Here is a 14775-nt window from a genome sequence, read left to right as displayed (position 1 = left end):
ACATGACTGAGTTTGATCGAATATTTTATGCTTAGGCTAAGTATAGATAATCAGTTTGATTGCTCGTTACCTTTGAAAAAGATAAATGTGCGGGGGACATCAGCCTCACTGTTGGCTTGTTTTAACTTAATGGCGGTTTAACGCAAGGCAATCCATAATTCTCATAAAATCTTAATATACAAATTGTGTGGGATAAATGGTAATAGTCTATACAATATTACACTTCAGCTGTATTGTCCATTGGTGTTTTCTGTTGTTTATTGTACAGGGGGCGTACACGTCCTAAATAGAGAATCGGATTTTACATTAAACAGGAAAACGACATTAATTTAAATCTTATACATGCAATTGCAAACACCCGTTATTTCCAAAAATGCGAACCAATTGTCAATGGCATAATCACTGTGGTCTATGAAATTGTTCAATCGAAACATATAATATGTTTACATCGAATAATAAAGTGTATAATGACGGTGTGTGGTTTAAACATATTTCATTGCAAATAATTAACAAAGGGACTAGGACAATTTATAGAAATTCTAAACCTTCTCCCGGTGGATATAGCAATATAATATACACGTATCTATATACACGTATCTATAATTATCTATTTATTTATTGTTTTTATATATAGACGCGTAAGTTAGATCATTATCATTTTATTAAAATACACATCTAATATAATGATAACTATAATGATAAATATGTGTGTATCTAAACAATATGATAAGTATGAATGTATGATTGTGAGGAAGTACATTAATCAATAACGAGTTTATAATTTACTATTAAAACTTTTCTGCTGGAAATATAACGTTGAACTGCAAGAAATATTTTCTTGTTTAAAATGCAAACAGGGCCCCCATTTAGTAAGATATTTAATAATTCGTCAAAAGGGAGACTATTAAGATAATTAATATCGAACATTAGCACATCTCTTTTAGCGGTATAAACGGGACATTTAAAAAAGTAATAGTATATATTTTACACTGACGTTTTAAAAGAACATATGCCAGTGTAACTGATATTACTAATAATTATGAATACTTATTTTACAAATGGTATCGATTAAACCTGAATATCACCCTCTAATAAATATTGTCCCTAAATTCGGCAGACTACGTCTTTAAATCATTGACTTATATAAAAAATGTATGCATCTCAAGCAGAATTTTTCCCTGAAGGCAGATACGGGTCTACCACATAATTATAGACCTAATTACAATCGACAAACTTTCGGTTTTAAAACATTCCAGTACAGTGCACCCTTTTTATGGAACTCCTTACCCCATCATCTTAAAACAGCTCCATCACTTGAATCTTTTTAAACAAAATTAAAAACTCATCTATTTACCACTGCGTTTTAGTTGGAGTGGATCAGGATTTGTGTGTAAATAGTGACCATAGAGTACATAGTACGCGCCTAGAGCATGCATTTGTGGATGAATTGGCGCTTTACAAATATACATGTACATTATTATTATTATTATCAAAACCGTCATTCATGTGCCACAGCCTTGCTGAGAATTACTGATATCTAGCTTAAAGAAATAGACTCGGGTAATATGACTGGGGTTATTTATCTCTATCTTAGTAAGGCGTTTGCCCCTATATAACACATAGCAATCCTTCCAAAAATTAAAATTATACAAATGTGATTTAAACTTTGATGAATTAATTTGATCATAGATTAAATTCCGAAAGCAACAAGTTGTTTTAGATGCAAGTCATTTAACTGTTGCTGATGTTAAGTGTGGGGTCCCACAAGGTTATAGTCTTGGTCCATTACTTTTCCTGAACGACCTCCCACTTTATGTTACTAAATGTCATACTGATCAATTTACCTAATTAGAGACAACCTTCAGAAGGATTTATTAAATTTACTTTACAATTAACTCACTCAATTAGCCACAATATACCAACAAATTCAAAACAATTCGAGGATGCTCAATTTTAAACTCTAAAAAAGAAATTACCGTCATATTTTATATATATATAACATCTTCTGTGAAGATACTAAATTTATAAACTGCCTTGACATTGAGTTCCGAAAGTCAACTTAAATTAGCGATTCAAAAAGTGAAATGAAATGAAATGGGGTTTAACGTCCTACTGTTTTGCTCCTATACTGGGCTAATGAAGACGGGCATACGCCATACAGTGTGCTATGAGGGAAATTTTGCCCGGGCAGCGGCACGATCGCCTACTCTTATATCGAATTCCAACTGCCAAGGGATCTTTTACGTGCATTCCAATGTATACACGGGACCTCGGTTGTTCGTCTCATCCGAAGGACTAGACAGCTGTCCTTGCCAGGCCCTCCGTTCTGCACCACAGACAAGGGGAAACCACGGCGGAAAATCTGGATGAACTTTCTCGGCCAATGCAGGGATCGAACACCCGACCTCAAAGTGTGAAACATGCGCCTTCACTTTGTTTGCTCCAAGAAACGAATCATTAAAGCATGTACAGGCCATATAACCGACAATATTATTGGCCGCGAGTGCTTTACGGTTAATCTATCTGAGACTTGTAACATGGACGGGGAATCTTCCTTTGTTCTTTTCGTTGAATAAGCAGATTGTTTTCCCTCTAGTAGATTGGGTGGAGCTGAACCGTGCAACAAGCCAACAGTGAGGCTGATGTCCCCCGCCGAAATCCCAAAATAAAGTATCGAGCAATCAAAATACGTGTATACACTAAGTTTCATCACTCTCTATCAGATAGAATCAAGGTTATTTTGTCCCAAAGCATCGACCAATGAAATTGATTAGCTCTGCTTAGCTTTAGCTCGAAATGTTAATCATTGAACTCAGTCAAGACATTCACCTAATGAACATCTACATCAAGTTTGAACATTCTACCTCAATTAAAAGCAGAGTTGTTATGTTCCAAAGTCTTGACCAATCAAATTGCCCATCGCTCTTTAGCCTAAGCAGAAAGTTATCACCATCGAACTTAGTCAAGTTAATGATATAATAAATCTATATTAAGAGTTTCATAGCTCTCAATTCATTATAACCAAAGTTATCGTGCCCCAAAGAATCAACCAATCAGATTGCTTATCTTTGCTTACCCTAAGCCAAAAATGCTCATCTTCAAACTTCATCAAGGCATTGACCTAATGAACGCCTACACTAAGTTTGAAAATTTTACCTAAAAAAGGAGAGTTATTGTGTTTCAAAGCCTCGACCAATCAAATTGCTTACCCTGAGCAGAAAATGCTCATTATCGAACTTAGTCAAGGTATTAATGTAATGAAACTATACACCAAGTTTCATCCATCTCACCTAATTGGAACTAAAGTTATCGCGTCCAACATCATCGCTCTATAGTCTAAGCAGAAAATTTTCACCATCGAAATGATATAACGAATCTATATTAAGAGTTTCGTAGCTCTCAATTCATAACCAAAGTTATCGTGCCCCAAAGAATCAACCAATCAAACTGCTTATCTCTGCTTACAAGCACAAAATGCTCATCTTCGAACTCCATCAAGGCATTGATCTAATAGACACCTACACCAAGTTCGAACATTCTAGCTCAATTAGAAGGAGAGTTATTGTTTTCGAAATTTCCGGTCAATCAAATTGATTATCGCTTTGCTTACCCTGAGCAGAAAATACTCATTATCGAACTCAGTCAATGTATTGATGTAATGAAACTATACACAAAGTTTCATCACTCTCATTTAATTAGAACTAAAGTTATCGTGTCCCAAGGCATCAACCAATCAAATTGCTTATCTCTGCTTACCCTAAACAGAAAATGCTCATCTTCGAACTCCATGAAGGCATCGACCTAATCAACACCTACACCAAGTTTGAACATTCTAGCTCAATTAGAAGGAGGGTTATTGTGTCCCAAAAAGTGTGACGGACAGACAGACAGACGGGCGAACCCATTTTAATAGCCTTCGAAGAAAGGCGGGGGACAATAACTGAACATGTTCAATGTTATTCTACACTTTTGCTGGTTTACTCTAGTTTTAGTAGAAATCATATAGAAAAGTAGGGTGGGTTTTCTGTGCAATAACAACAAGCAAGTTGAGCAGGTGTCAATCTTACAAGTGATTTATAGCACGCCTCATTCGTTAAATATAACTTAATATATTAAAAGTTTTTAAAATTTCTCTTCATTTTATATCATATCATTATACTGTCACCTCAGTTATCTGGCGTGCATTTAACGGTTTCATTGGTACGGGGAGTGACGTCATTTCAAGAGTAACGTGGCACCGGTGAAACCCGTCATCAATGCATAGCAGTTCTAGTTTTGGTTGTTTTGGCTCAGCAAGCATTAAAATGAAATGAAATGGGATTGAACGTCCTACTGTTCTGGGGAGGCATCGACAGTCGTGGTGAATCAAGTAGACCCAAGAAAAGACTATCTCTATACGAGGGTTAAAGTTTCCATATTAACATCTTTAAAAAAAGAACTAAATAGAAAAGATGTGAAGAGTTAGTGTGTTGACTTTATATGAACCCTGATTGAGAAGTTATAGTCTCACCCGAATATAGGACAAAGTTGGCTAATACCGTTAAGATATCAGAAGTGCATTGGCATAGTTACTGCATGAGCTAAGTACGAGGTACCTGTATTTGCACACCATTTGCACTGAACTAATTTAACCCTCAACAGTCATATAAATAATATAAATACCATTACGTAGTATGGGTGTGTTGAAAACTTGATCGTATTTTCGTACAAACCTATTTGTAAAATCACAGTCAAACTATTTCACCTAGTACCTTTCTTGAGTTATATTTGGAACTGTGCATTACAATTATAACAACAAGTAATTCTTATTTAAGTAACTTGCACCAAGTTTCCACTTACACTAGGGAGCTTTTGAAAGGACGCGATCTCTTTGATGTGTATGGAAATGAGAGTGTCTTGTTTCAGTGACATTTTAGTAAATGAACAAGGGGAATTCCTGTGGAACACAATTATAGTCTATTACTGGACTACGTTTCGGCTAGTATCACCAAGTCTTTATCAAGCATATAGTTCTATGAGAATTATACCCTGCCCGAATAAGAGTACCGATTTGATTAATTCTGAGATGCTGGTCTATTTTGCAAAATTAATGACTTGCTAAAATCAAAATTCATAACGCAAAAGTTAAAAAACAAAATACTTAACACAATTAAAGACCGAGAATTGCTCTTTTGATAGTAATTTAGACGGTCAAAACATTAGATATCATTTTTACATCGATATTTACGAATATGGAATGAGTTATTGTTTATAAGTTATTAGCCTACGGCTCCCAGTCTGTCCATGCTTACACTAAATAGGGTCAAAACTTTGATTATGATTGGGGAAGAGTGATGGAACTTTTAAAGGAAATAGTTTCACTATATCAAAACCTGACTGAGTTCGACCGTGAGGACTTTCGGGTTAGGGTATAGACATATAAGCAGTTTGATTACTCGATGCTTTTCAAAAAGATTAATGTGAAATTAAAAATATACATGTATGTTCTATTTATTTTGAAATTAAGGCGGGAGACACCAGCCTCGCAGTGGAATATATATCCCAGAATACCAGTCTCTATCACATTTTATTCATCTAGTTGTATGTGACGATCATTGTTTGTTCTGTTTGTGTTTTGTGGTGGAGAAGTTCTGTGATGTTTATTTAACCGATGAATTAAAAAATGTGCACTTAGTTCTAGCACAGTTACTTTCTAACCCAGGGGCGGATCCAGGAATATTTGCAGGAGGGGGTTTGCCAGGTTCCTGTTAAGAAAAGTTGACAGTTGACAATGCATATGCCATCATCGTCTCCAAATTACGTAGGCATACATACACACTGAGCTTTTTATAGAGAGAAATCCAACACCCCGTTTGACGTCAATTTTTATAATGAATTAATAGGGTCACTCTGTGATTCAATTTCATTGATGTAAAGCATTAATTGTGATATCACGTATATCATTATCTCTCGCTTGAATGCGCATCCCATCCCACCATCTGATGATAAGGGATAAAGCACACGACCGTTACGCCTTTTCTGGGTGGATGGGGGAAACCCCCTCTGGATCCGCCCCTGTAACCTTGTGATTTTTTCCTGGAACACTGATTGCTGATTTTGGTGTTAGATGGCACGAATCATGGGTGAGTAATGTAGCCTAATTTGTTAACAACTTGTCAAGAACGGTAAGATAATAGAAGCTAATTTATGATGGTTAGAAATTTACAGAATTCAAAATAGATACAAGAATATCCCTAAAATAACAAACACGTGGGTCATAAATCGATCATTCTCGACTTAAAGTACATAAAACTACTATTTCTGGTTTAAATTGGCCTTGCTCTTGTTACAACAATTACATAATAAAGCAAACGTCTTCTCTTCTTCATTATCCCTGTGAAAATAAAACAACAATATTATTGCAACCTTTAGGCTAAGCGCACACGTCCCAACGGAGTTCGGTGTTGTCTTTTAAAACTAAAACCAGCGGCTGCCAGGCAGGATACGCCCACATTTTTGAGAGACGGATAGAGAACAAGCTAAAAAGAAAGTGATTTTTCCTACAATCAGGGGACATAATTCAGGAAGTTACGGTCCGATATGCGCGAATATCGAAAGGAACAGAGACCTTTGGGTTATAAACTTACATTTCAAATTTCAACAAAATCGGATAAAAATTGTGACCTCTATGGGGTCCACAACCTTGATATACCATATTTTTACGCTATTTGAGAACGAATAGCGGCCATTTTGTCTGTCAATTTTGGGCCGATTTTCACGAAATTCGAACTCAGCCATCCGTAGGGTGTAACGGTAATATACTAATACGTTTTTTTAAATTGGATAAAAATTATGACCTCTATAGGGTCCACAAGCTAAAAACGCGATTTTTCGTACAATCAGCGGCCATAATTCAGGAAGTTATGGTCCCATATGCGCGAATATCTACAGGAACCGAGATCCTTGGTTATAAACTTACATTTCAAGTTTCAACAAAATCGGATTAAAATTGTGACCTCTATAGGGTCCACAACAATGAAATACCATATTTTTACGCTATTTGAGAACGGAGGGCGGCCATTTTGTCTGTCAGTTTTGGGACGATTTCCACGAAATTCGAACTCTGTCGTCCTTAGGGTGTAACGGTGATATAATAATACGGTTTTTTTAAATCGGATAAAAATTATGACCTCTATAGGGTGCACAACCTAAAATCGCGATTTTTCGTACAATCAGGGGCCATAATTCAGGAAGTTACGTTCCGATATGCGCGAATATCGACAGGAAGCGGGATCGTTGGGTTATAAGCATACATTTCAAGTTTAAACCAAATCGGATAAAAATTGTGACCTCTACCGTGTTCACAAGTTTAAAACGTGATTTTTCGTACAATCAGGGGCCATAATCCATGAAGTAAAAGTCCGATACATGCCAATATCGAAAGGAACCGAGATCTAAGGGTGATAAACCTATATTTCAAGTTTCGTTAAAATCGGATAAAAATTGTGACCTGTAGACTGTTCACAAACAATTGTGGACGGACGGACAGAGGCGACGACAATATACGTCCACATGAAAATGTGGGCGTATAAAAAAAAAACGACAGTCTTTAGGTAATAATCGACTTGAGCCTAACTGTGCTTTCAGAAAACTGAAAACATTGCAGATATCCAAGATTTCTTATTGCCATGATCAAACATTTTGATTTCCACCCTCGCCTAGTAGCCAGTAGGCCTATCCGGATGCTGGTAAAGAACGGCGTCCTCACGTGACAACGTCAAATGATTTATCGCTTCAGCTACGATTTTAGAAATGTATACGAGGACATCAGCTTTTGCCAGTAGGACTATCCGACCCCGATGCTGGTAAAGAATGACGTCCTATCGTGACAACGCCACATGATTTATCGCTTTAGCTACGATTTTAGAAATGTATGCGAGGACAGCAGCTTTTGTTATTTCGTAGACTACAATTGCATCATGTGCGCTGGCCTTAAGACTAGTCTAAATCTGTCCCAAAACTATCAAGAATCTGGATTTATTTATGTTTTTTTTTTCTTTTTTCTTTTTGAACGGTTATAGGCCTAGTTACTTAGGAACCTATTCTTATCGTTTGGGTTTATTTTAGGAGAGGAATTACTCATCAGTTTCCGAAATTAAATATGTTTGGCGGCACTGTCTAAAAGAAAAAAAATCTTAATTTAACTAACTTAATTAAGCATAAAAGATTAATATAACTAATTTTACATAAATCACTGGATTTTCTTATGAAATGAAAATGCAATTCCACAATTTCTCCATAACAAGCCTTGACATAAGTAAAATCGGCAGATATTTCTTCCAATAGGCTACTGCAATCGCAAAGACATTTTTTATTTCGAAGGTTATGGATGGAAATTTCAGCCTTAGAGCCTATGGTAGGCAGTGCTGGATTAACCATAAGGCAATTAAGGCACGTGCCTTAGGGCCAGCCAAAAATCCAGGCCACAAAATAATGAAGTAAAATATTTTGATAATTATCAAGTGGTGACAAAAATGCTTGCCTTTATTTTTATGTAAATAAATTGCATCCTTCTTCATCTACGCGTTTGTCCTTTAAAGCTTTCCATACTCTGGCAAAGGGTTGACATGATGTTTCGTCCCTTTACACACGTGAGGTTTGTTTACATTTGTTGTGGGAAAGAATCTCGTTATGAGCCCAACATATCTGTATTTTCAGGCCACCTATCAAAATGTGCCTTAGGGCCAGCAGAGCCTTAATCCGGCACTGATGGTAGGCCTATCGAATGTATCACACTGCTACTAGAGGCGACACTGTTTGCACTACACTGGCTTAAATTAGACTGGCTTGCGTTAGAATTTATTAAAAAAAATGAAGTATTTGCACTCGACTCAGCAGACGACTATTTTGTGCCAATTTGCCCAGGACTGCCCGACATCCAGGCCCGTAATTTTACAGCACCCCTGAGAACACTTCTCGCCCCCCCCCCCCTCTGGTTGCTTTGAGCTAGTTACGGCCCTGCCGACAACGTCACGTACAATAATGTTGACAGAGGAGAAGGTTCAACTAACATTCTTTCAGTTGATGAAAGTCGACGGTTTCTGTAGATTCCCAGCAGACTATTAGCCTGCTGGGCGATGTCGCTTAGCGCTTTTCTCAATTTTGTCTCTTCCGAGTCTTCGTTAGCCATTTTTAATAGCGCGTTAACGTTTTTTTTCTCGACCTATCAGAGTAATGGCGCGAAAACGGCATATCCTGGGTTCCGTTATGAGGATGTTTCGTCCATCCATAGATAATACCGTATGATTGCCGACTCGTCTTTAGCCCTTTAACGTGATGTTGCGTTCTGGTTCGTTCGCATATTTTTTTGCGCGGGGGGGGGGGGGGGAGGTGTTTACTTCCGGTCTAGCTTTCGACAGTACGTACGCACAGTGACACGCGAAATTGACGTTTTTGAAACTTACGTTTATGAAATTAATAAAATGAACACGTATATAAAAATTATATGAAAAAAAAGAACAAGATATCTCCTTCCAAAATATTTTTAGATTATTGCAAAAGATTAAATAGCTACTGTGTGACGTTAAGTTGAAAAAAGGTTACAAATGGGCAAAAAATGCCTTTCTTCATTCATGACATGTACCGTACCAATTTACACTAAAATTAGGAAATATTTTTGATATAGAGATAATACATCAAACACCTTTATTTTTATTTTTCTAATACTTCAAATAAAATGTTCTACAATTTAATTTGCAAAAGGAAAAGGGTTATATTGCGAGCTAACTAACCCGCACCTCTGTGCCACACACAGGCCTACGGTATAGGCCTATCTATAGTTTGATTAATAAAATTAGATGTTGCATTTTATTATCAATTGCATGGTATATTAGAAAAGTTTTAAAAATCTTGTTTATATTCAAATGTGCATTTTTTAAAATAAATTCAGCTTTGTTTGTATACTTTAGTTGATAAAGATGTAAATATCCCTACAAAATTCTTTTCCAATCTAGGCCTAATTAATAGTTTTAGAAAAAGGCCTATTTATTTATTGTAAGTCCCTCTGTCATTTAATTTTATAAATGCAGACCCCCCCCCCCCCCAAAAAAAAAAAAAAAAAAAAATACACATACTTTTTTTTCAGCTTGCACAACTGGAAAAAAGTTTACTTATATAAATCCACCCCAATGTAAGCAATTATTTCATAGTCTTTTTGATCTAGGCTTTGTTGAGAAATTAAATTAGCTTCAGTCGATATAACAATTATATATAAGGAAAAAGAAAACACTATTAGTATTAAATAAAAAAGGAATTATTGCTTAAGTTATCAATGAAAAGGAATTTTTGTTCTAAAATAGATGCTTCCAGGAATCCTGTACATTAAAAGATTTACAAGACTTGATAAAGGCAACTTCATCCTTGATATCTGATATTTCAATGTTGGCCACACCAATTTGATTTCCTGTTCTTCGGGCTTCGATATAAAAATAAATAGCTAATTAAATCATGTGAAAGGTGTTTTGTTTAAAAAATTGGAACTATAAGCTTTTGAACAGAACAGCCAAGTACTTTTGGTGTTTAAATAGATGTATGTATTTTTCCAGAAGAACCAAATAAATAAATATAATGAACGTCCATTTCTATAGCGCCAAAACTCTGCAAAAATTGTGTTCATAGTGCTTGACAAAACATACCTACACGAAGTCTTTAGCTCTAAGTTATAACTTGTTTGAAACAGATGAGTTTTTAAAAATTGCAAGGCACTACATTTATCTCATCATGTTGTTTATATGAATATATGATTACGGTATCCAATATCATTCATGTCATTAACATTTAACTTGTTTGCATACTTGACAAATTAGCCTATAGATCTAGTCAAATTTTTTTACAGAATTACTTCGTGTAACCGGGGTAAAATAGTTACATACAGTAATTAACAAGACTGTTTTGTTAGGGTTTTTTTAAAAAAAAAAAAAAAATAAAACACGTCATCCAAGCGAGAACCAAAATATATTTCTTTATGTCCTAAATTAAAATAATACAATAACAATAGACATAAATTTGAAGGGGAATTATGTAAGATTTAGATAAAGAGCTGGTCGTTCTCGCTATTAACTATAACATTTCAAAAATAGATAATGCAAATTGAATATATTGAAAATTTACCACCAGACCGTTCTAATCTATTTAAAATCTGAGCAATCAGATGGCATCGAGAGTTGATTATGGTCTTTTCTTGTTAATAAATGTCTAATTGATAATTTACATAACATTTAAGGCCCAAAGAAAGACCTGCAATAAGCAGATTTAGCACTTACATAATGCCTGTTTAACATTTAAAAACGCATCTTTAATTAACAATACTTTTAGGATAAATTAATAAATGTATTATTAAATAAAGGGATCAGACAATGTTAATTTTACATAATTATAATAAATTATAATTATATAATTTATAGGCACCTTATTAGATTGAAATACCAACTCTTTCTTCCTCAACTGATAAGATTAAATTATTTAAATCACAAAATGCAACAACCTAATATTATTGTTAAGATTAACTTATTTAATTGAAACAAAAATTGTAGGTTATATTTTTAATGATTAATTTAATTACATGGAACAGTAAAACCCATATCCTTACATATCGACCGGCAGCTATTTTTAAATATTAATTTTTCTCCAGAACCGTGTTATTTCCTGAAAAGCCATACATCTCAGCATTGTAACAAAACCAACCTCATCAATATCGGAGCAAAATTGACTGAATTCTGTAACACCAACTGGCAGATCCCTTTTTCGCGAAAATTGGTCATTTGGCTTCAATTCTCAACCTATTTAACCATCAACATAACCACACAAACACATTACACATAGCTTGAATGGTTTATTTTCTGATGTTTGAAATACATAAAATTAAATAATTCTGCTTAATTCAACTATACAAAATTAAAATCAATAATGATATAATACAATCAAACAATTTAAATGAAATCCCTTGTTGAGTATTAAAATAAAACAAATAAAATAATGAAAATAATAATATCCCCCCCCCCCAAAAAAAAAATGAAAAAAAAAAATAAATAAAAATATAAATAAATAAATAGATACATAAAATAAAATACTTTATCAATATATTAGTGTCTAGTGTCTCAATATTTATACCCCCTCCCCCCCACCCACCCCCACACACACACACACACACACTATGAAAAGAAGTAAATAACATAAATAAAACATACAAATATTTATCAGTATCACAATAAATCAACATGAAATATATTTGCTTCACAAGCTGGCACTCCCCTAGGCCCCTAGGTAGCAAACAAAAGACAGGTAGGCTACCAGGCAGTACAGTTCTTCTGAAAATACAAAGGTTTTTTAAAAAATTGTGTAATTAAAAGCTTATATATAGCCAGCACAGCAATGTTATTATTCATACCAAACTGTATTTTATGTATTTACGATTTATTAATGATCTGCAAGTATTATTTTACAAATTAATGAATTGAAAACTCTATTTTGCCGATTTTTAAAAGTAGGTCAAAGCTGTCAAACTTTGCCTTAAATGGGCAACACACGTGTCGAGATTTTCATGAAATGTAATACTTATTTATAATACAATATAATATCAAAATTATAAGATATTCATTTTTATTCTTACCTCAAACATTCCTTCTATTTCTCGTTTCCATTTAACCAGATGATGCCACATTTAAACTACAAGAAAGCGCTAAATAAAAATATCGCTACTGGGCCTATAGTAAACAAACAGCGAGAACAGAAGACCGGAAGTGATCAACCACCTTTCTCGCCGTTTCACGCGTTTCGCAACATAACGTCGAGAATTCATGAGTCGGCAGTCATACGGTATTATCTATGGTCCATCCCATTTCCGCTCCTACCTACTATATCAACGTCATCTAATGTCTGGGGCAAATTGAACCCAAGTTGAGTCCAACATTGCCGATTAATGAGTCTATTTTTAACTTTGGGTTAGGATGTTGAACTCAATTTGGATCCAATAACCTGTTACCGTCATCTCTATATTATGACGCCAATGCCTCGCTAGTTTGGGGCCCAACGTCTCCTAGACTCGAATAACAAGACGTAGACAAAGTAAACTTCTAAGGTCGGTAAACCGAGACTAACTAAGCGCGTATTTAGAAAGTTCCGCATATTTTATTTATTTAGTTTTTCATCTATAAAAGAAGAACGTCATATATTTGATCATATAAATTTGACATCAAGTTTACATGTCATATATATTTGGAGTTTAGCATCAATTAAAAGTTTGCCAAAGAAATAAAACCAAGTTTGTCATATTTCTAAAGTTTAGGATATTTTTAGTTGACAATGAAGTTCCAATTGACGCCCCATATAGGTATTACCGTATACTTATTAGGCCTATCTACGCACATTATGTATCAGCAAATCAAGAAACACATGCGTAAATTTATATAACTAATAGTTTCTATTCGATTCCTACATTCAATAACCTATCATCATCTGCCTAACTTAAGTTAAAAACGTGAATTAATACAGCGAACGTCCTTTAGTTCCATTATGACGTCATATAGTCATGACGTCAACAATAGTTTTACTTTTAACACGGTAGGCCTTAGCGACGCAACGTCATACAAAAAGCAATATGGCCGCATAATTTGAACGTAAAGCTGAAACAAGAAATACAGGTGACAACAATTCGATTTAGGGCATTGAGGTCATAACTTTATTATTTTTAAAAAAATAATGTTCAGGTTTATAACGATAAACATTTTCCGGGATTAGGATATAAATTAATGAAGTGAATGGAGTTTAACGTCGTAACTCTCTCCAAACTTCTACACCGACTAGTTAGTCTTGGACGATGATGAGATGAATTTTGACCGAATTTTGTTTCGAAGAGTATTCTCTCAACGTTGAGAGAATACTCTTCGAAACGTCGCCCAAATAAATCAGTAATTGTTCTTCCATAAGTATGTGTTTATGGCTAGCCTATATGCCTTGCCTTATTTAACTTTAACTTTATTTAAAGTAGGCTACGGTAGCTAAGTCTTTATTTAATTAACTCAATAGTCAATATCATCCAAAGTCTTTGACATTCAAAACACGAATTATTTAATTTAAATCAACATTTAAGTTATCATCTTACCGGGAAAAGATAAGCTTCTGATATCCAATATATTTACAACAAAATAAACATTTTACCATTGGTACATGAATCGTGTACCATAATGCGGTTCAGACCCATTTTTAACAAGGGAACGAGGCTAGACATATACCACAAGTCATGTCGAAAGCACTCGGCAAACCTCGGCAGATTCCGGTACCCTACATCTAGCACTCGGCAAACCTCGGCAGATTCCGGTACCCTACATCTAGCCTCGGCTGTATGACAGTAAGTGATATGTACCTACGCCTTATACATTTGCGATGCGGCACCGGTTTACTTATAAGGGGAAACTTGCCCGCGTTTAGAAAGAAGTTCTCAAAATTGCGTCGTTCGAAGAGTGTGTAGAAATTTCCGTGCAAATTTGTCCTTGTCTAAAGAAAATCGGATAAACTTGAAAGAAAAACAGCTTCAAAATTTTGTAAGATAAAACATTTTGTAAGATAAAACATTCTTCAAATACGTCGTCATCAATGACGTCATTGGTCGTCATGGACAACGCCATTGTAATCCGGGAACTTGAAAGTAGTTCTAATGGCGGACTTTGTCATACAGCCGAGATTAGATGTAGGGTACTGGAATCTGTTGAGGTTTGCCGAGTGATGTCAAACGGTGACCCA

This window comes from Patella vulgata, chromosome 9 (genome assembly GCF_932274485.2).
Source record: "Patella vulgata chromosome 9, xgPatVulg1.2, whole genome shotgun sequence".
Lineage (NCBI taxonomy): Eukaryota > Metazoa > Mollusca > Gastropoda > Patellidae > Patella > Patella vulgata.
This window is presented reverse-complemented; position numbering follows the sequence as displayed.